Source organism: Nomia melanderi, chromosome 1 (assembly GCF_051020985.1).
Source record: "Nomia melanderi isolate GNS246 chromosome 1, iyNomMela1, whole genome shotgun sequence".
Lineage (NCBI taxonomy): Eukaryota > Metazoa > Arthropoda > Insecta > Hymenoptera > Halictidae > Nomia > Nomia melanderi.
The window spans coordinates 29,752,753-29,777,570 of NC_134999.1; the positions used below are offsets into that span (position 1 = coordinate 29,752,753).

Here is a 24,818-nt window from a genome sequence, read left to right on the forward strand (position 1 = left end):
AAAAGGTGTCGTCTGAATTAGATGTAGAATACTAATATTCTGAATTCAGGAATAAAAAGTATTGTAGTCGCGAATAAAACATCATTGTCACAATAGCTTAGATATTTAGGAACAACAACACACAAATAAGATAAATCTTTTCGCAAAACTTTAAGAAAGTGAAATTTAATTTGTTACTAATCAGACACAGTCCTTAAGAAAGAGTAAAATCTTTTCAGAGTGCTTGTTCAATTGAACTTTCGCAATTTTAATGTGGATAATAATTAAAATTGAAAATGAGCCATCGGGACTAGCTTTAAAATATACATTTAAAATGGTGATTTATTTACAATCAAATTCAAACCAGGCAGAATATAATTAGACACAATATAAATCTAAAAAGTGCAATACAATTTGTTCATTTCTTGGTCTGGTTTCTCTCAAACATCATTCAAAGACAGGTGGTAAATCAATAGCAGTTTATTTTACACGTGAAAAGAATTCCTCTCCGAGGCCTCGATTTCATCTTCCAGTAACTCTTTCTTTTCTTATTCACGTAACCAGCAACTTTCGAATTTTATTGAATCATAATATCCGTGTTACAGTTGCCTTTTCCCGAAGCATCAAGCTCTTTTCTTCTTTTACTAAATTATTACTGGTAGAGTACTTATATCGATCGTAATTAAGAAATAAATTTAGAGGGTTACCTAAACGTCATTTTTCTTTTGTATGATACATTTACTAACCTCCATATATAGGTAACTCCCGCATAACACGTTACTTCTCCCGAAATCCACGTACAACGCTTAACACTAGAATTACCGAGCACTTAAACTGATTTTGAACATTCCTTTAAGAAAACTACAAACGTGGATTTATTAAGATTTCAATTGGCTCATATTTCAGTTTAGGTATTACTAAATCAACTTCATCAATCATTTTTCGAAAAAGTGTCTGTACCTTTACAGCAAATTGGTCATTTTGACCCACCTAGTTCTAGTGTTAAAGTTTTAAAGAGCAAAATTTTAAATTAGAAATAAATGTAAATATATCTAAGTTTGGAATAAGATCTTTTAAGTGCGCAAAATATCTCGTTGCAAATGTTTCATTCGAGCCTTTATGTTGTATAAGAATTGCCTACAGAGTTCCCAAATTTATTAGAATTTCAAATCTTATTTTGTTCGCGGAGTATTAACACTAAAACTACCGAGCAGTTAAATTGACATTTTGAAATTCCTCTATAGAAACTTCAAGAGTAAAACTATCGAAACTTTACCTGATTTATAATTCAGTTTGCGTATTGGTAAATCAATGTCTAATCATTTCTCAGAGAAACATCTGTTACCTTCTTAATAATTGCAAAATTAAGAAATCAGGAATGGGTCATTTTGACTTATCAGGTAGATTTAGTGTCAAGGACATTTTAAAACTTTGTGTTTTCTCTTTACTAAATTATATATAGATCACAATTTTTCGAGTGCGCATGATTAACACTATTTCTACCGAACGTGTCAAATGGGACCTTGAAATTTTATCTCAAAATTATTTTCCAAATTTAGTCGTATATTCTGAATTGACCTTAGACTTTTCCAATAACGTTTATAAAATCAACTACAGGAAATGTCCAAAATTCAATTGAGGATAAATTATTAAACTGAGGAAATAATTCTAAGTTAAAACTTCAAAAGGTGTCTTTCGACACCTTCGGTAGAAATATTGTTCAACCATTTTTAGAAACGGTAATTACGTGTTTCTAAATTTTTGAGCGTAACTTCCTTCGCACTAGTTCTTTGTTTCGCATAATATAAAAATATTTTAGGAACGGAACAATCGTGTTATACAATGGTCAGCTGTACCCTAAATAATTTTCTCAACGAAACAAAGACTGAAAAACTGAAATTTTCATATTTTAAATCGAAGATGACATCAGATCGCGATGGTTCACAAGGTGGGATGTACGAAGTTCAGCGACCCGTCAAGAGAACAACGGACAAGGTCAAGGGTAGTAATCCTACGGTTCACAGGACCATACCTTTGGATGATCCTTAATCCGTCATGACGTAACCAAATTGGAAAGGAGGATGACGTCACAACGTGCCGCATTGTCCGTAGTCGACGATCCCCGTCCGATTCGTTTTCAACCAGACTGTACAATAATAGGATAAAAGCTTATTGTTAAAATCGTTCGGTCATTGTTTCTTCGCTTTTGTTGAGACGAAACTGTAAGCTTGATTAATCGCCGGATCGATAGACATTAATTGCTTGTTACATATTCCTTTGGACGGTGATTTCGATAAAACCAATTCTCGTGTATTTCAGTGTCTGTTATGTAACGATTATATAAGCCTCCAAGTAATTTCATTGTTTATAGTCGCGATATTCGTGCGTGCGAACAATACACACGTCGTTTCACGTTATCTTATGCAACTATATATATAGTTAGCAAATAAATATATATATTTGCACTTGAATCGCTATCGGCTCTGATATTACGGTTGACATTACTCGTTACCTTGAACTTTTATGCAGTACCGTTTCACTACGAAAATACTAGCGCGGTATCGTAACGGGAAAAATAATCAGGAATGAGCAGATACGTGGACTAACAATGAGAAACACGCGAGAACAGGCGAAACAATCGAATGTTCTCTGATTCTATTGAAAATTCGGATTCGTAGAGAAATCATTTGTTCTACGTGTTGATTTTTATTTTATCCGTTTTATATGGATTCATACATTCGAGTTTCTGTTTCGAGTAATTAACGTTCTTTTAAAATAAAACACACGAGGTAATAAAATTTGATATTCTCGACCCTCAGACATTTGAACAATTGTCTAGATTAACACTAAAACTACCGAACAATTGGAGTGACTTATTTCTAAGTTTTTATAAAAATTAAAACAACATATTTTTCGAGATTTGACGAGTTCCTTATTCTTGTATCTATACAAATACAATTTATTTTACAAGTTTTCGTGAAAGCCTTGTCATCGCTTAAATACTTGCAAACTAAATACTCTAAAATGGGTCAATTTGACCCGTCCGGTAGTTTCAGTGTTACCGTATACAGCCAGTAAGCTTATATTGATAATTTAAACGAGAACATAACACAAGGGACGCGGTAATATATTATTCCATAATTATTTCACGAATATTTTTATTGACTCGCGCGTTCCGACCTGAAAATGTACAAACACTCGAAAGATCCAATCTTCATCGATCAAGCGATCACACACGTTCCCGAACTGTACGTGTAAACGGACGGTATTAAATTATTCCTCGCACTTCTATAATAAAGGTAATGATTTAAAACGAAGTTCCAAGCATTCGCTTTCGCATTAAATCGAATCGAACGGTGCACGATGGTTGAATCGGTAACAATAAACTAACGTCCCGGCTCGTTACGGGAAACGAAGGATGCCCATAAAAGATTACAGTTATGAAAAAAGAAACCGCCTGAGAAATACCGTTCGCACGTATCGGTTGCAAAGGATGCCATTAACATATCGTTCAGCCAGCGAAGTGAAGTTATAAACAATTAAGCTCTCATCTCGTTATTTAGCAACCTTGAGCCGCAAGAAGAAAAAAGAGGGTACCGGATCGGACCTTCGCCAAGCTCGCGCAGCGTCCTCCTCTACGAGCAGCGACGATTCCGCGCGGACGAGACGAGCTCTCGCGTATAAATAAGCAATAAACGAAAATTACTTGCATAATTTAATCTTCGCGCCATTAAACCGACCGGGAGTAGCACGAGAACGGTTATTTACGGCTGAAAATTCATGGAATCTTTAGCTCGCGTACCATCCTCCGTACTTTCCAAGGAATTGGCTACTCGCGATGAGCAAGGTTGCAACCGATCGACGAACAAAGAAAGAAAAGACATCAATGTTAGTGCGATTGTTGCGATCCAACGTGAACAATGAAGAGTTACGACTGATTATAGAGGGTCTAATCCTTTGAAGCCTTAAGATGATCTTGGTTTTTCACTTTAAAGCTTGCGTCGACGTTATTTAACCCTTTGCCGACGAGAATTTTTGAAATCTATAAAAAACTTGTCCTCAGTAAAGCTATGTCATATATTAAAGTCTTAACCGCTAGAAAAAAAAAGAAAACCTCATATTAATCTCTCGTTATTTGAATAACTAAAGTATTCGTTTGCTTTCGAATTTAGATATCAAGACTCGAAGTCGCCATTATGGCATTCGACCGTAAAGAGTTGAGCTTTGCGTAATGCGTCGATACGCGAGATACAGGAATAAAATACTTTTGTTCCTCAATGTACTTGGGATTTCTCGTTGAACAGTTTCACAAAATCTCGTCTATATTTCAGTTGAACATGTGTATTTCTAGTGGGAAACTTTCGGAGTGCAAAGGGTTAATAGAAAACGTTGAATGTTTCCAGTGAAAAACCCGAGTTAATACAAAGGATTAATCGCCGGGAATATTTATGGAAAGGGATTTCCCTGTCAGTGACTGGAACTATGACGAGACACGAAGACCGAAACGATCCCAGTCGATCGCCATTCTCTCGACTTCCACCGATTCAGCGGTGGTTCTAGCGTCCGACAGTGTTTCGAGTAATTAATTCCGGTTATGCTAAATACGGCGAACTGATGTCAGCCATCCTCTGACTGCACATAAATTATGGCTCGTCGGCTGCATTCGAAATTGTCGTATTAGGTACTCCAGAAACCCGGTTCCTGCCAACGCGAGGACACGAATTAAATGAATTCTTTGATAGGCCACTTAGCAACTGTCTAATTGAATTAATGATCAGGAATCGGTTAAAAATTATTGTATCTTTCTATGGAGAATCGTTTCGCTAGATTGTACAGTTTTAGATAACTTACGTGTTAATTCAGTAATTGCCATTAATTCAATTCTGATTAAATCGCGATTCTTGAAAATATTTTTCTAGCTAACTTACGTGCCAATTGAGTGATTGCCGCCATTAATTGAATTCTGCTTAAATCACAGTTCCTCGGAATTTTGTTGAGACGTTTTTACAAATGGAATGTAATATTTTATATAATACAGATCTTAGAAAAATTGCGTTTACAAAAATTGTGAAAATCGAGATTATTGATTGTAATATTAATCCATCAAAAGTGAGAAATACGATACAAAACTCAAGTAACGCTGGAACTATCGCACCAGCTAAAATGGCGGATTTCACTTCTCTCGTTTCATAATTATTGATACTTTAAAAACGTTACACATCTAAATTGCTTTTAAACGCAAACAGTCTCACTCGAATACTATAATAAGTACGCGAAGATACCGAAGAAAATCTATCGTCAGAATTTTTATACGGATTACATATTAATCGCAAAACGCTCGGTAATTCTAGCGTTAAATACATCGTCCTCGATCAGTTAACTGCGTTCGACTAGTACATATACTTCTTCAACGATGAATTCTTTATTTTTCAGATAAACACGTAGTTTTTCTTTGTTTTACTTTCGTCTTCCATTAAAACATACCCTAAACGCATTCGTCCCGTGTTTGACGAGTACAAACTTCATTTTTCCATTTAGTTGCGCGCTGAACGAGAGATTTTTCAAAGAAAATTCCACAATTAACAGGTTGAAATCCGAATTAATGAAGCGAAAATGTAGTTAATCGCGTTATCCAATGAACAGGTCGATTATTTTGTCGTTCGGAATTTAACACCGTGTTATGAGAATTTATCTGAGCGTAGTGGTTCGAATGATAGACGATTTCACATTCAGGAATCCCGTTCGATACAGTTCCATGAATGAGCGAAATACACGGCGTAATATTAATAAACTCGAATGTCACAAGATTATACCGTTACCTGTCACGGCATTCTGTACCGATCCGCATACTTCTCGCCGAGATAATTGGCGTCGAACGAGCTGCGGGCGCGGAGAGCAGCGTCTGGCGCGCGCGAACGTGACCAGCCGAATTTTCATTTCCCCTCCGCTCGTCCTATCCTCGAGACGGTTACGCGATGTAACGGTAGCACAGTTTTATTGTGTATCAACCCTCTGCACTCGAGAGGTGACTTTCAGTCATCATTTAACTTGATGCAAGATTATAAAATTTGATATTTAATCCCTTGCCTTACAATAACGTATCGGACGCATGGTGAAAATTTTAAAGAGTTTAGCAAACATAAACCTTAGTCAATTTTTTTGAATTTAAATTAAATATTATTCTTCTGTAATCAATTATTATACTACAGACCAACTGTGAGGATAGAATATGTCCATAAATTTTTCCTCTTTTTTACTAAATTATTAATAATAAAGTGGAAGTATCCATCGTAGTTGAGAAATAAATAAGCGTTCTATGCACTTACACCTTCGTAACAGAGATAAATAGGAATAATTATTAATTACTTGCTACCACAATTCTTACGTTACATTATTATCTAGTTATTTACTTTATTGAATATTTTTATTCGACCTCGGTTGTCTCATGAATCGTAATTGTTTTCAGGTTATTCCGAAGCTTCGGTCACCAGTGACTACCGTGGCAGTCAACGTGATTTCTCTTTGAGTTAATTCCAAAAAATATCATCTTGGTCTAGTTAAAAACTAACTTTCTAACGAAATACTTCCGAGTGCAAAGGGTTAATCCTCTGCGGACGAGTGTCGACAAACGTATCGAGTGTTAACAAAATGTTCCCAAAGTTTACCTATATTTAGGACGTTTCTAGGTGGTGTTCCCACCTTAACCCAGCCGACAAGAAATTCCTCGGACGAACGGTTCTGCGGAACGCCGATGATCCAGCAGAATTACGCAATACACACACGATGCAGAAGGAACGATCGATTGATTTCCTTTCCTCCGGGCTAATCGTGTGACGCGCGTTATGTAATTACCGACGTGTGCTGCGAATTTGTTTAACGATTCCGCGGGACAGTGATAAATTGCGACAGATTGGAAGGAGAATTGAAACTCGAAGGATCTGCGTTGTTCGATCGAGAGGCGAGATTGAGACGATTACGGTGTTCGACGAATTTTTAATTTTTACGCGCGCGTGAGTGATTCATTGATAAGATCTTGGGTGTTAGAGACGCGATGTTTTCAATTGGGAGATGAAAGGGAATTTTTTAATTGATTTTGAGGGATTGATTTTGATTTAGAGAGTTAATGCAACGTGTTTATTAATTTTGTTATTGGAGGATATGTAAGCGATAAATGTAGTACTGAAATGTTAATATAATTGTATGCGCGAAGTGGTAAACTTGAAAGTGTAATTTTTGAAAATTGTGTGCCACAAAACTTGTTGTTGATAAAGTTTGAATAATGTTTGATAGGTATGCGATACTCGAGTAATTAGAAATGAAAATTAGATTGGCATTTGAGAATTCGAATTAATAACAATATATAAGAAATGAAGATCTACGTTCGTAATTAGAAAATGAAGATATATAAACCTAATCTTGAGAATAGACGAAAAAATAAAATAAAATTAACATGTACCAAGTGTCAAAGTTTAAACACAAAATTGTTTCGAACATGTCGAATTACATTCAACCCAGAAATTTCATGAATAATATTTACACATGGAATTGAATTTTCGAATGGTCAAAGTAGATTCACCGAAGATAAAAAGAAATTAAACGAATGATAACACATAAGCAACCCGAAAGGTAAATGGAACAGCTCGGGCGATCGGCACGGTACGTTTAATTGCCGGATGAAATCGATTAATCGCAATTAGCCTTGTAGTTTGGCCGCTTATCGCACAAGGTTGCAATTTCTTTCGGCGAATCGATTAAGTGGGACAGAAATAAAACGAGCGCGCCCGGCCGATCGGCGACAGCGTAATCCGATTTCCTTTTTTCGTGAATTATCTAAAAGATACAATACGAACTTCGTTACTGTTAATCAACAACACACGAGGTAAAAGGAAAATGACGAACAACCGAACGATGGGCGGAGAAGAGTGATTGAAATCTCGCTGCAAAAGAATCGCGGAAGGAACGAAGTGACAAGCAGCGAGAAAACGTCGATTACAAAGTTGTTTTTCTGGAATCACGTAACCACAAGCATAAATTATGGTACGTCCAGTGAATTCGATTATCTGCGAACGCATCGGGGAATAAAGAATTGAAATTCAATACAGGGTTTAATTATTTTAACCTCGATATTACAGAAGTCTCTGAGAAAAGAGCTTGAGTAACGTGCATTGTTTCACACGCATCGATATATCGAAAACGATGTTCACACTGAACACTGGAACAACCGTATACGTTAAAATGATATTACTTTTCCTACTTTGCGATTATCGACATTTTAAAAACATCAAATATCTGAAATGGTTTTGAAAATATTGTATAAATAATGTATAATAATTTTTTACATTTCTTTTAATTTTTAAAAAAAAGATTGACAGAACTTTTTAAAACGTAATTATGATGTACAGATACATAATTTATAGATAATGAAAGACATTTTACATTAAAGACCGTTTTACTTTATTTTTAGAAATACAAGAAATACAAAAACTGCATTATTTATGGCATGATCCAATTAATAATTCACTTGAATACTACAAGGAATATCTGAAGGAAATCCGAAAAGAATTTATTGTTACAATTTTTCCGAGGATTCTATATTAGCACTGATAAATGCTTGGTGGTTCTAGTGTTAACATTCCAACTAGCGCATCCGTCAGAATAAAAGAGTTTCCGCTTTCTTATTTCGCAATTATTGGTATCTGAAAAGCGTTAAATATCCGAAACGATCTGAAGAACGAATAGCTTTGCTTCAGCACTGTAATTAATATACGAAGAAACCGAAAATAATCTATTGTTTCATTTTAGATTTATTCTATTAATATCCTTTACTTATACTAATTTTCAAGGGTTACATATTAATCATGTTAACTGTTGTTCCAGTGTTAAAATACCGCTCATGAAATTTCTATTACAAGAAAATTACTAGATTCGTGTCCCTTTATAAATATTACCGATGATAGTTATTGACACGTTCAAGCAGTTTATGAACTTTCATTGCCTTCGTTTAGTTTTCATATTCAAACGAGAATACCATAATTCTTACTCAAGTCTTAACGGTAAAATCGTGGAAAAATCAATTCGCATGTTTTACTATAATAAAAATATTCCACTAAAATTTTTTCCTTGAAAGAACCTCGAAGAATTATTATTTATATTTATTTATCTTTTCTTTACGGACCACACTGTTCCTTTTTTAATTCTAAGGAGTCTGGATTCCATAGAAAATGAAATGTTCACTGTCACTGTCACTAGAGGTTTAATAAGACGCGTCCAATGAAGTTTACACAAATTTTCCCGCGACACCGTAAAATGCACGATGAACAGTTATTCGCGAGAGACGTCAGGAATACTTCGTCTACGTCCCGCAACTTCGGAACTACGAAAAATGCTCTTCGAGCATTGAACGTTGACTTTGAAATCTGTCACGTGACCACACGATCGGTCGAGTACCTGAACTGGACGTGAACGACCGCTGCCACGGAACACGTGTACCATACATGACAGTTGGGTACCATCTAAAGATCATCCTCTCCTGCGACCGTCCCACCTTACCGTTTCTGGGTCTATTCGATATACGGGTGAGGGGGCGTAAGATGTCTTTTTTTTTGAGAATTCACTTCAATGGAATCTCGACATCGTTGTGTTCAAGCGAATTCACAATGTAACCGTTGGTTGATCTGAAGTTTCATCCAAATGATCGTTTGAATATAATATAAATAAGTAATAAATAAATAATGAGTCAATAATAAATAAATAATAAATCAATAAATTAAATATTAGGTTATCCCATGTGTAATATTGTTTCTTATCTTTTTTCCTAAGATACATCCTAACGCCATTTCGAAGGTAACATTAAAAGATGAATCAAGAAATGGAAAAAGGTCATGCATAACTAAAATAAACAAAATAATCTAAAGTACACGTAAAACGAAATGAATAACTGGTGTATTATCAAAAAAACCAGGCTGTTTTTAAGTTTCACTTTTCCAACGTCCAATGTAACAGAAGTTATTAATTTCGAGAAATACAATAAACATCCTAAATGAATTTCGAATATTAAATAAATTGTAGTTTACTGTTTAGAGGTTTGCTTCATTCGACATTCACGAGTGTCTAGAGGTACTCAAGTGATTATTTTCTTTTATCTTTCAGTGTACGCGCGTGTAGAACGCAGTGACAGCAAAAACGAAAATAGTTTGACGCCGAGAAAATATACAACATCGTTTTGCATTCTTCAGAAGCAATCTCTTCCTCTTCCTCGTCAACAAGGACGAAGATTCTACGTTCTACGGACAGTCTTTTGATAATTACATAGATGTTACCTCGATTATTTTCAATTGCCCCAAGGATACCGTGTAAACTCAATTATGATCGAAGCTTTCGATACGTCTTTGTTATCGATTGAATGCGATCTGTGCTGTACGAACCCCGGCGACCTTATAATAAGACGTCCAGCCTTTTATCAACAGAAATTTAAAAGAGATACACTCGTTCTCGTTATAACTGGACTAACGACTTCCACGAAATGGACAACTTCATCTGCCACGTATTTCCTATATAAAAATTCGCGGTAAAAGGTTTTACACCACAGGAATTTCTATCTTAGAAACAGAAAGGTAAACATTATAATATGTCTTAACCTAAATATAGTGCTGTGTTTCACATCTTAATTGCAGAATTCACGAGTGATTCAATCTATTTTTAATTATTCAACTCCCATTGAACAAATTGTCCAAAAATCGGAACGAAAGGGTTCAGAATTTGCTATTGGTACTGGTGACTAGTTTACCTTGCAGAGACAATTAGTCTCTTTTGTTTTGTTATAATTATAAAATAATTATATTTCAGTTACTTTATTTAGTGATTTATTTAATTATTTTATTTCGTTATAATTGTCAAATCATTATATTTTAGTTGTTTTACTTAGTTACTTATTTAGCTGTTTCATTTCGTTATAATTATAAAATCGTTATATTTTAGTTATTTATTTAGTTATTTTACTTAGTTATTTTATTTTGTTACTATTCGGAATTCCCGAATAAATCTGGAATCACGCGGTTCGAGGAGATACGTTTCCGTTTGCACAGTTTCGTAAGCAATTAAAACTGTAGCGACGAAGAGAAACATGAAAAGAGCAAGGCGTATCGTGGGCAGGTGCATATGTTTGAGCTGCAAATCTGGCACATATTTGAATAACTCGTATCGGGACGAAGACTAACGGTACGCGTGCACAGTTTCGCGCAAGCAAACGCAACATTAAAATGCCAATGAAACAGCCGAACACATCGGGCAGATGCGAGCAACCTGTTTAATCGATTACGTACGATTTCTCTAAATCAGATATTACGATCATTTTTCCAATTTTCAGTCGATTATCGCCCGTGTGAATGTTGTCTTAATAAATTCTACAGACACGTAAACTACGATATATTAACGCTTTGCGGACGAATTAAATTGTACATCGAAGTCTTAAATGCCAGAGAAAAAGAAAACTAATCATTGATCTCTTGTTATTTGAAGAAAACAATTGTTTGTTTAAAACTTCGTACTCGAAATATGAAAGCTTGATGTCAGTAAAATGACGACATTCGTCCTTAAAGGGTTAAAACTCACATACATAATCATAGGTAACAAAAACCGTCATTAAACTTCGATTCAAATAACATTACATACATATTGATTGATTGTGAGACCGATTGTATTGTAAATAAACTCCTCATAAATGTAAAGACAATTAAATCGAACACGACTATGTAAATGTAATTACAGTCCGGTGTGTTTAATGGATCAACGTTAATAGTAACGTGTATTCCACGCAAGTTGCGCGCAACAGTAATTAACAATTAAGCGAACAACATGAATTTTCTGAGCGATTATAGAATTCGTGTATTCAATGCTGCATTTGTATGCATCATGCACTTGATATCATAACAAATGTAAAATATGTGTGCATGCCTTTCCTCAGTAAATTTCCATTTATTTCGTTTATTTCTTCAACACGCACATGTTGCAAATATTTCGAATATAACAGTATAATGCAAAGTAGAATGGTACGAAGTCGATTGGACAATAAAATGAGGAATAAGACACTTCAATAAAGTTATCCCAGCAAGTGCAAATACATTTCTTTCCTCGGTAAATTTCCATTTATTCTGTTTATTTCTTCAACATGCAAATATTGCAGATATTTTGAATATAACAGTATAATACAAAGTAGAATGGTACGAAGACGTTCGGACAATAAAATGAGGAATAAGATATTTCAATAAAGTTACCCCAACAAGTGTAAATACATCTCTTTCCTCAGTAAATTACCATTTATTTCGTTTCTTTCTTCAACGCGCATATGTTGCGAATATTTTAAATACAACAGTATAATACAAAATAGAATGGTACGAAAACGATTGGACAATAAAATGAGGAATAAGATATTTCAGTAAAGTTCTCCCAACAAGTGCAAGTGCATTTCTTTCCCCGGTAAATTGCCATTACTTCCGTTCATTTCTACAACCTACACATAGCGCAAATATTTCGAATCCGACCGTATACAAAGTAGAATGGTAAGAAAACGACTGGACAATAAAAGGTGGAATAAAACACTTCAATAAAGTGATCCCAACAAGTGCAAAGCGCGTATACATTTCTTTCCTCGGTAAATTGCCATTTATTCCTTCAACATTTGCGAATATTTCGAACGCAACAATAGAGTGGCGCGAAAACGGTTCGATGATAAAAAGCGGAATAAAACAGTTCAATAAACGCATTGCATAGGAAAGACTCGCGAAAAGGGGATGGTCGGTGGAGTGGGGTGAGAGGCAGAGGGCGCGAAACACCGAGGAAAAGAAATTGAAATCAGAGTTTCTATGTAAGTTGCATCGCGTTGGCGCGTGTATACGAACCACTTGAGAGCAGAAATTATGCTCGAACTGGCGCATAACGATAATGTGCATAACTTATGTATACGTAGAATGCATGCGCGCCTCGCGGAGCATCGGCGTTGCTATATGGAAACCCGGCACGGTAAAATATCTACAGATTCCGAATGGCAATAACGTTGACTAAACACGGGCGCGGGAACGAGTCCCCTTATTCTCCTGCCTTTCTTCGCCCCATAAGGAATGCACATTTCCACGGCGAACAGCGAATAATGGCGGATCAAAGTTCGTTATCGAACTAATATTATTAGCCCCGTGAGAAATAAACGGCGACTCGAGAAACGTTTTTGTTGCTATACCCGATCTCCTCCATTGCGAAGCATCAACGGGATATTAGGTAAATTGATCCTTAACGGTCCGCAATTTTCTATTAACTCCTCGCGGACGAGACTGTTTTAATGCTATTCCCATTGAAGGTGTCAAGAGACAATTAAAAGTAATTGGAAACTCAAACGGAAAGTTGTATTTTGCAACTCACAAAGTCTGAAACTTTGCTTAGATATTATGCAATGATTATCAGGTACTGTGTTCAATAAAATAGAAGAAGCTTTAAAATCATGACTACAAACTGAATACACATTGACCTATGCTATTTGAAATCTAAAATTGATCTGAAATTTTACTTTCCCGTTATGCGACGACTATCAGGAATTGTGTCGAATAAAATGGAAGAAATTCTACAATTATCAATACAAACTGAATACACATTGACCTATGCTATTTAAAATCATCTGAAATTGGTCTGAAACTTTGCTTTCCTATTATGCAACGACTATCAGGCACTATGTTAAATAAAATGGAAGAAGCTCTAAAATCATGAATAAATTTGTCGGCGGCGACGTAACGCGAACGCACCCACCAATGATGTTGCATCGGCGCGTGATGTTGCAAAACGAAAAGTATACATGACGAGTTACAGATGCAAGATAAGGAGACGTACCCACACCTGGGACCACAGCCTGCCGCGTGTTTCCTACGTTCGAATAGTTAAATGACGCCGTTGCGGACATTAATGACTGAACATAACTGCGGGTCTATTGCAGTTCCTTATTCTCACGCTTGTCTTTCGTTGGATTCTGCGCGAAACGTTTCTTTCTGTCCGTCGTATGTTCCCTGAACGCTTGTAACTTAATTACCACACTGTTAGGTAGTAACATAAATAAGTTTGGCTGCTGGTGTGAGCATGCTCTAATTCTGAGGATTTAATTACGACTTGTCGCAATTAATATGCATTCATGGGAAATTCGAAAGTGGAAAATTGCATGGGATGCACACGATACGAAAAAATACATGAAATGCATAAAATATGTGACACGTATAAGATATATGAAATACATGAAATATATGAAATATATGAAATATATGAAATATATGAAATATATGAAATATATGAAATATATGAAATATATGAAATATATAAGATATATAAGATATGTGAGATATAAAATAAAAAAAATATACAATGATTTTGACAGTATTGTTATAGTATTTTTTTAGGTAAAGTTATTTTTCATCATAATTCTATTTTCTTAATCGTATTCATACAAATTTGAATGTGCATAAAGACCCGAAGAACGACTAGAAGCCAACTTAGAAAAAAAAAACTAGTTACACGGTGCGAATAAACAAAATTTCTTTGAGAATATAAAAAAGTAACAAATATACACTTTGTTCTCAATATAGAAACGGAGTAGTCTGGCAAAACACGTGACACCGATAATGGTTTTCAACGCTGGTGCAGCGTTCTCTCTCTAGTTATTAAACGTAATAGAATCGCTGACGACGTGCAATTACGTCGCCTTGATTTAATATTATCTTTTTTTGTCGCGAACTATGTAACAGTGATACGTTAAACTAGTATGTAACTTCTCTCTACGTATAACAATATTTCAATTAAATTTCTAATTAAATTAATTTCCTAATTTCTTCCAATTACATTAAATCTCAATACACTCTGATTACTGTAATTTTATGACGCTTCGTGTCTCTACCGTACAAATCTTAACATAACCTTGATCTACATTCTTCGAAATTAAATAATTATTTAAAAATATGTAGACACTCATTCATGGTTCCATTATATTATTTAGAAGTGTCAAATCAGAAAGCGTTAACAGAACAGGAAAATAGTACAATGAACTTTAAATATAGATCAAATATGATAACGTTACATGAGTACCATTTCAACGAACTCTACAGATCTCATAGAGAATCGCATTAACACCAAATTTATGGAACAAGTCAATTGATTCATATTGAACTTTATAAACATTATATGGTAAATTTTGATTGATGCACTTACACAAATATATATCCTTATTGTCTACTTTTAAACCTCTAATTTCCAAGATCTAAATGAACGAATACCAATTTTTCTAAGAACGATAGAACAAATTGTACAGTAAATATCCGTAAATCTAGTGATAAAAGATCGAAGCTTTCTTGTCACTCGCCTTACGTTTCACCGGAGATCATCATGCAATTAGGATTCTTTGTCAAACTGGTTCGTGCACCACACTGGTTCATCTGATTTCTTTCAGCCAGTAGATTTTTTCATTTCCCAAAACAATACAGAAAACAAAACCGAAGCCATATAATGGGCATTCGATCTTTCGACCTTCTCCTCTCGATTTTTTATTCGACACGGACATATAAAATTCATAGCTAACTGTTCGAAGCTGCAGTAATAAAATAAAGAATGGATTTTTAACAACTCGCGAATGGAACCTATTATTTCAAGGCTTTTCGGATTCCTCCGAGGAAAAACCAATACTTCCAACGTATGTCTACAAGCCAAGACCATCAATGTCAAACTGCAAGTAAAATCAGTTTCCCGCAGTTTTACTACGGAAGAAGAATAAAACGCAGAATGTTCTGCATTTGATGAATCAACGGAGAAAGCTGTGATACTATATTGTTCTAGTCGAGACCTGCTTTTCGAGAAGATCGAACGTGAATATTTATCGAGCACGTACACCTGGTTTACTGAATACAAGTGGTGCAATTGATAAATTCGAATGTGAATATTCATCCGTTAAAGACCTGGGATAGAATCTTTTATTTGGAGCCTCGATTTCGATAATATCGAGTTTCATTTGTAGGACAAAATTATGCATAAATGTTTTACAATGGTACACAACTTTTTTCCTTTAATTGATCTTCCACTTTTTTCTTATTGCACTACTGGCAGTTTGAAGGGTGATAGAAATTGTAACACGAAAGCGAATATGAAACCGTCGCTTTACCATCTTCGTCATTTTATCTGTTGGGGATATAATAAATAAGTAAATGTATTCGGCGATCATGAAATTAAAATATTAAGTATCTTTACAAATAATGCTTATTGGTAAAATTGGATACGTGTCAGCTTCTTTTTTACTCTAAATTAATCACAAGTTCGATTAAAATTTTCGACGCAACAGTTTCAAGGTCTCTTTGTTAAAGGAAAAGACAAATATTAAAAAACCGAGCAATATAAGAATTAATACAAAGTTAAATCAACAAAGGAAAACGCTGCGTTGTAAATGAAACTTTAAAATCAGTTAATTGACTGATACGTGGTACGGTTAGTGTTAATCTAAAATGATTATCATTATTTTTAAAAATAGAAGAAATATAAAAACCGCATTATTCATGGGATGACCCAATATTTATACGTGAATATTTGTTAATTTTTACGGATGATTATGATTTATTCGAAAGTATCCTCCTCTGTCAAGACATTCGTCAAATATATTATGTTATTATACTATATTTAATAGTATTGGTAAAAAGAATTGTTTACGCTATTTGCTATGAACTAATTGTCTTTCGAAATACATTTCAAGTAAAACACTTGAAGTAATACAGAATTACGTTAAAGTGAATATGAAAGAAACTCGGAGTGCAAAGAGTTAATATTCAATTATTATCATTATCACTATTACCGCAAACATTTCAATTCGCTTCACCGGTTAATCTTAACAGGTTACGCAAAAAGCAAAGCAACAACAACAATAAAAACGCAAACCCTTATGAATACCAGAAATCCGACATTCCGCGTTACACGACCCAACAATACAAACCTCTAAACTCTTCCAATACCCTCGCGATCGTCCCTTTCATTCCACAAATTTGATACCGTTACCAAGGGACACCGGGCTGCTGACCGGTTCCTGGTGAAACCGCAACGGTCGGCGAAAAGAATAAAAGGGGAAAAAAAGGAAGAGAGGAATACAAAAACGGGGAGGAAAAGAAAAAGAGACGACTAGAGAAATCTGGAGAAAGATGAAGGGGGCAAACGTGGAAAGCGAGGCGAGACAAATAAATAGGGAGTCGCGATAGCGTAAATAGTAACATAATACCGCATAATGGGGGCATAACGTGGCATGGTAATGCCGTCGGTGCATCACCGTGAAGAAGTTACGGCAGGTCGGCCTTTGTCCGCCGTGAGCGGGCCTTAAGGCCGCGTTATTAAGCGTTTTATAAGGCCCGGGGGATCTTCACGGGACCCTTGTCCTATGAGAGCGCGCCGTTTCCTCCGTATAACCCCGCGGACGTTATAAATTCGACCTGTTGCCGGTACGAACACCTGGACTACTCTCGGGCTGAACTTGAGATCGCAAACGATCCTGCCTCGCACTTTTTTCCCCGTGGAAACCATAACGACCTCGTCGGTGCCGTGAATCCGTGCGCGCCAGTGTTGCGTGCTCCTCGGGATTGTTAAATTTACGCTGCAAGCTGCACCAATTAAGACGCGTTCCGAATCACGTGCGGCGGAACGGACTGGTGATCGATACCGGCAGAAGTGAGCGGGGATTTTTGTGTTCCGTGGAAAGAGGTGGATGCGACCGGTGGTTTGGGGTGACTGGTATGGGTATTGGGGTATTATACGTGGTATGTTCGTTTTTAACCAGTTAACTGTGTTCGACGAGTATACACGTCATCTTAACACTCTTAATGGTGCTAACTTTTTCAACGATGGATTATTTATTTTTCGAGACAAACATGTAATTCTTTGTTTCGCTTTAGTTTTTCGTTAGGATATACTTTAAGTACATTCGGCCTGCATTTAACGAGTATACACTTCATTATTTGACTTTATTGCGCACGATAAGAGATTTTTCAAACTATATTCCACACTTAACTGGTTAAAACCTTGTCTTGTGGATTATTTCGTAGTCATCGATGTAACTACTTTGTTAGTAATTTAGGGGAGACAGTGGAATATTCTGGGTGTATTCTACGTGTATGTTTGTTTTAAAGTATAACAAGTGGCAATGGAAGAATAATATTTAATTTGGGTTCAGAAGAATCGAGTAATGTTTATGTTTGTTCAATTTTGTTTGAAAGTTTTACTATATGTAGTGTAAGGGGTTAAGGATAGAAATGTTTGTGATAATAGTGATGATAATTATAATGAAATGTTAACTTCTACAGGTGGAATTGTTTTTCTTGAATGTATGAGGAGGTGTGTGGTATCAACTGAATAAATATCATTATAAATAATGCGGTGTTTGTATTTCTTTTATTTTTAAAGATAACGATAAATCTGTTTTTAATCTAAAACATATTCTTCTTCATTATCTATGAGCTGTCTATATATACGTTATCGCTAATTTTAAAGAAGTTTTGCTTATCTTTGTTTTTAAAAATAACAGAAATATATAAAATCGCATTATTAATGGGATCACGCAAAAATTGTAATTTGTAAATTACAATGACATTGAACTTTCGCGCGGGAGAGTGTAAAAGTTCAAATCGATTAATTACTTAATTTTATTCGCCACTTTGCTATGCGAAATGAAATCAATTGAGAAGATGTCAATATATCGGCATAAGTACGCTTTAATACTTTCGACTAGGAAAAGGAAAATGGCGATTAGCTGTAAGTATATGTCCTTCTGTGTACAGAATAAAATTGTACACAAGATTTTAAATGTTTTTTACTCAAAGCGATGTTTTACTAATTATTAAACATGACGTTGACAGTTTATATGGACAGAATGTTTATAAGTTTATAAAATTTTCATCTGTGATGGGTTGAATATTTTCACGTTTCAGTGAAAGATTGTTTTACACTTTTACCACGTATAAATATTTAAGGCCCAGAATGTAAATAAGAAATCAGGAATAACGGTAAACTCCCACATACAAGGTGTCTCCGAACTGGTGCTACAGCTCAGAAGAAAGTGAATCTACATACGTAAAAATAAGTAGAAAATGAAGTGATATTTTCTGACACGAAACCTCATTTCCAAATAAATTAATGATGCAAAGTATGTCGCGCAACATTGGTCTACAAAAGAATAGAACCCTTTTGCTTACAATATCGTATCAGACTCGTGACGAAAATTTTCAATTGCGTTTGAGAATTCTACATGTTGTCAATTCATTTGAAATATAAATCAAATATTACTCGCGATAATTATTTTATGATAATTACCACTGCTGAACGTACAAAATCCAGTAAGCTTGATGTTCCCTTTAAAATTGTATTATTCGAACATCCCCTATTTTCATGGAATTTAATTTATATAGTACTTATATACCAAATACAATAAGTAATTAAATACAAATTAAAGACAGTGATCGTTGACACTAAAACTACCGAGCAGTTAAATTGACTTTTTGAAAGTCTGTAAAAACTCCAAGAGACTTTAATTGATTTGCAATTCAGTTCGAGCATTGCTACATCAATTTCTTTAATAATTTCTCAGATAATCATCTGCTACCTTTTCAATAATTGTGAAAAGGAAGAATCATTTTGTCTAATAGTTTCAGTATTAATTCTTAACGTTTGAATATTTTCGTTCATCACACTGAATATATTTATTCTAACCAATAGGCGATACTCGGTAAATTGATTTAATTTTGTTGTTGATATTCAGGTTGGAAATAATTGGATCGTGCGAGTTGGTAATTTTAGTGCTCACGCTAGTGGCGTCAACTATCCAATTTACAAAGGTTTTAACGCGAGCGTACAGCGATACGAATCGAATCGTTCTAAGGAACAAGGAAACAGTCCTGCACAAGGTCATCGCGATATTATGCCAATTTCATTAAAGCGTGTCACGATTGTGCTACTTTTTTCGAAAACACGATCGTGTTTGCTTCTCTCAGATTTCGAGCGTAGGCGAGCATTTCCTTAACACTTTTGAGATTCATAAGGTGGCAATAAATCACCAACGCGAAACTTTCGTAACGGCTACGCCTGTTCTTAACCCTTTGCGAACGAATGTTGACACTACGACAAGATGAAATTTTCATATTTGGGAGACTAAGTCGTAAGTATTTTTCTATTGTTCGAGTAACTGATATATAATTTATCTTCATCTGTTGAGGGTTTCGTATATTTCAGAGAATCTTCGCCCGCAAAGGGTTAAACATTTTTCTGCGATAACTTATTAACTTCCCCTCCTTCAACATTCGAACTTCGTGTCGGTAATTTGAAACACGAAATCGGGGGCAGCGCGAAATCAGTCCGCGAAGGATGACTCGATTATATACTCTGCTAATTTTGTCAACAGGAATAATCTGTCGCAATGCGCGATGGAGGAAGCGACGGTGCATTAGAAATTAAGCAAACAAACCGTTCAGTCGCGTCGCTGGAATTATATGTTTTTTGAAGAAACAGGATGCTGAAAGCTTCAAAGCGTATATTTCGAAAACCGTGTGCTTTTTATTCATGCTCTTCCATTAATTCTTTTCACAGGCTCTCATCAAACGTATTACCTACATTCCTTCTTTCGTCTCATGTTAAACGTTCTTGATTATCTTTCGCATATTTATTCGAAAGTTTGAAGGAAATATTATCTTTAGATCATAACGAATAAAAACGATATACTAATTCGTTAATGTACTAAATTAGTTTTATACGCGCGGAACCGATAGTGAAATAATAATGACAGATTTCGTGTTATAATGCAAAAATAAATGTAACGAAAACATTTTGCAAATATGGTTAAAGCTGATTTAAGGATCTTATACACGTGTGATTTACTATTCTGTTTCAACAATCTTGAAGCTCTGCTTGTATTAATTATAATTAATTCTGTTGTAATCACGTACCTATGAAAGACAGATCGTGAAATGATGTAGCCACTGAGACAATAAACAATAACATAATTTCATCCCTTTCCAGAAAAATTTGTTTTTCCTACATTTATCACAATATAAGACGCGTCTATGAAATAATAAAAAAAGCTGTATACAGTATCGAAGATAATCAACATTAAATGTTAACGACCACAGAAAATAAAAATCATAACGACTTCACTATACCGTACCATCTCCCAAAATTACCCATCTTTTACAAACACGTGATACCTACTTACAGGAGTAGTTCAATTATTAAAATGATTAATATCGAACATTTAACGTCGACGAGAGATCAAAATCGTAACACAGTCGAATCTCAGGACGCGACTCACTATTACTTTCCACGGATCATTCCGTCGCGTTTCCACACGCAAGAAACGCGGTTAAGTTCCTGGCTCGCTACTTCGACCGCATAATCGAGTCTCGTTAATAATTGCCTCATTATTGCGCACCGTTGCGCCGCATCGCTTGTAGCCGAGATATTGGCAGTGTTCGCTATTAATAACACTTTGCCGCCCACGCATCGCCATTGTTGCGAGTGGGGTCCCGCGCATTTCACGTGTGCACGCGGCGATCACGGTGTACACATTACGACGCGCTGCTGCGCGCTGCTCTGCCGTCCGTTGCAGCGAACCTGGCACTCTCGTCTGAGTGGTCAGATTTTCGGATCTAGCATTGTCCGATAGAGGAAAGACTTTGCTTGTCGTAAAAGCTAAAAAGGGAAGCAAGGGGATGTTTCCGCTGATAATCTTCGGGCTGCCTCGATCTTCCACGCATAATTATCATTGGCACGCGGTAGTAACAAAGGATGGACGCGAGAACAAATACGACGAAGTTAGATGTAGCGATTGAGAACGAAGTTAGCGAGACACGAATCTTATTTTCTAATGTTACATCTCATTTCGTCGAATTCGATCTCGCTTTCTTTATTATTAATAATGATTATGATCGAAAGACTGAGGCCTGAACATCGGCCGTGGAAGTTTCCCCTTGCCTCCCTGACGTTTCAGCTTTTAGGATAACCGACATCTTTTCTTCATTGAACAATAGACTAAGGAGCAGATTAACACGTTGACTGCCACGAAAAACATCAGCGTTTTATGTATAATTTATCCTTTCTATAGCAAAAATGCAAAGCAAGAATTATTCATTCTTTGGTATGAACATTCTTATATTACCGTATTATCTAGTTATTTACATTACGGAAAATTTGTATTCGAAATCAATTATCTTCCAAGTTATAATTATTTTCTTGTAATTTGAAGCTCCGGCCATCGGTGACAGTCGAAGCGTTAACTGTTATGAAAACTCAAATAACCAAGGCTGATGCCAGACCAAGCATATCCTCCACTTCTTCATTGTTTTACAAAGTAACAGATGAAGATCGGAACAAATTTCAATGAATAAGACGTAACGATAGAAAATAAAATTCATAGTGTCCTTCATTCTCTATCGTTACATCTCATTTCGTCGCATTCGGTGTCTCTAGTTCCCTAGCCTCCCTAACGTTTTAGCTTTCAGGACAAGCGAAGTCTTTTCTCCGTTGGACAATACTAGGATCGAAAATACGTGCAAGGCGTGCAACTTCAAATCAGACCATTCAAATGAGAGTGCCAGGTTCGTTGCAACGAGCGAGTTAGATCACTTAATGACTATGCTGTTGTAATTGTGTACCTATGAGTACGTAACTGAAACTTGCTGAGAAGGCTAGTTGATCAGTTCGAATTTTTGTCGTCCAATCTTCTGTTAGTTTTATTTCCTAATTTACTGTTCCTCAACACGGTTACTTCTGAGCAGCCAATCAAAGTTATAAAACTGTGAAATAGGAAAACAGCTTTCGATCCTGTGTCGTTTCGCTAGATAAGTCATCTACCAACTGTACTTATGCACCGCGCAGCGGTCCGCGACAAAGGCGCGAAAAGCCCGCGTTTCGCACAATCGAACGATTCAACTGCTTCAATCGAACCGTATTCATTGCCCCGGCCTTTTCCTTTGTTTTCTCGCTTCCGTTTCTCCCCGACCCTCCTCGAGCATTCGGCAAGAACGCGAGAAATTTCGAGGGAGAAGATCGGAGCGTCGCGATCGCCGCTGGATCGAGGCACGGGACCGCGACTCTTATATTGTTCCGCGGCGGTAAAACTTCGGGAAACGATTCGACGCGTTCCTTGCGGTTTATTGTAGATGTTTTTTATTGGACTCCGTGGATTCGGCTTCGAAGAAGTCGTTCGATGTTAGTTTTCTTGGGAGTCGAGATCGAAGTTATGGGTGTTTTTAGTGGTTGATGAAGGTATGGGCGCAGCATGTGGTTTTACCGAGAATTTTTATAATGCGGACTTGTATGTAAATTGAAATTTTCGAGTGGATGTTGTTGAAACGACAGACGAGGAAATGAGAATTATTTTGAATTACGTAATATGAAATGATGAATGTAATTATGAAGTTAATACAATTGTAAAAACTCCGAGGAATATGTCATTGAAGTTTGTGGTACCTGAAAGTGGCGTGTTCATTGGGTCGATTTAGTGTTTAGAACTTTATGAAATATTTTATAAAATATTTTCTCTTCTGTTATGTGCATAAGCATTGTTAAGTTATATCTTTTACTGAAGAGGCAAATATAAAATACATAAGTATCTTTGCTGTCTCTGACGTCAGTTCTCTTTTCAAGGGTTCATAAATAATTGTATTAATCTCACCTATGGAAAATATAAATTTCCTAGTAACAAAGATAATGAAAAATTAACTTATGTTCCTTATAAATCCTTAATTGTAGTCCTTATACTACGACTCTGTATTCTAGCACCAATCGCCTACAATTATTATACAGTCACTGATAGTTCCTCATTGTCAGAAGCTTCCTTCAATCCAGCTCATTTTGAAATACGACCTACACAGCTATATCCTGAGTAAATGAAAAACTATTTCCGTACGGTTCCAAAGAAATACTTCTTAAAAATAACGAGTGTTACACAACAAATGAAAGTATCAGCATCATAGGCAAACCGCAATAATATGAATAAGTTTTCCTAGAAGAGAACAATCGGCGAGCCACGAACAAAGAAGGATCAATTATATGGTTCTCGATTACTATAATCCACGTTCGTACGCAACAATTATATGGTTCTCCGTTATTACAGCCTATGATTAAACGTTTTCGTTGCCTTTCGTAAACGATGACAATCAGATTGTGACTCGGGGTAGTTTAAATATACTGTAAAACCAAAAAGAAAAGAGTCGTACATGTGTTACGGTTGTAATAATAAATCCGGTTTGTCTTAATAATAACCGGCCATTATTAATAATACCCTTGTTTTTCTATAAATATAAATATTAAATTGTAATAATTATGCTTGCCGGCAATTATTAATAATTACTTGTGCAGCATGGTGCATTTAATAAAATCACTTTTTGGTATTATTTTCCATTATTTATGAACATGCTTATACTACATTTTCTTTTACTTGGTTATGAATTATTTATTTATGTTTATATCGAAAGAAGCTTTAACAAAATCATTTTTATCGGCGAACCGACTACGAAAACAGGACATTCCTTGATAAATTACTACAAAAGGAAAATTGTACATTCATCTGGTTATAAATTACTTATTTATTGCTATAGAAAGAAGTATAGATAAAATAACAACTCTATACTATAGATAATAAGATGTATGGTATTTTCCCACATTTCTTTCCTTACATTTACCGAAGACAGTTTCGAATGATTAATAATTAAATGAATAATTCACGCGACAAGTTCTTACGAATTAATTATTTTGACCTTTCTATTTGATTAGCATTAATAATTTCCAGTTATTATCGATACAAA

General features: G+C 35.6%; 1 protein-coding gene across 4 annotated transcripts in view; it reads right to left on the reverse strand.

Moving 5' to 3' along the window:
• Ets98B (DNA-binding protein Ets98B) overlaps window positions 1–24,818 on the reverse strand; it is a 143,150-nt gene that overhangs the window by 47,717 nt on the left and 70,615 nt on the right. The window contains exon 1 of one of the 4 annotated variants that reach the window (XM_076371740.1): window positions 2,012–2,094. The exons of the other annotated variants lie outside the window; for them this stretch is intronic. The gene's annotated coding sequence lies outside the window, so the exon portion shown is untranslated. Of the gene's footprint in view, window positions 1–2,011; window positions 2,095–24,818 lie in introns of those variants that run through there. 4 annotated transcript variants of the gene reach the window in all.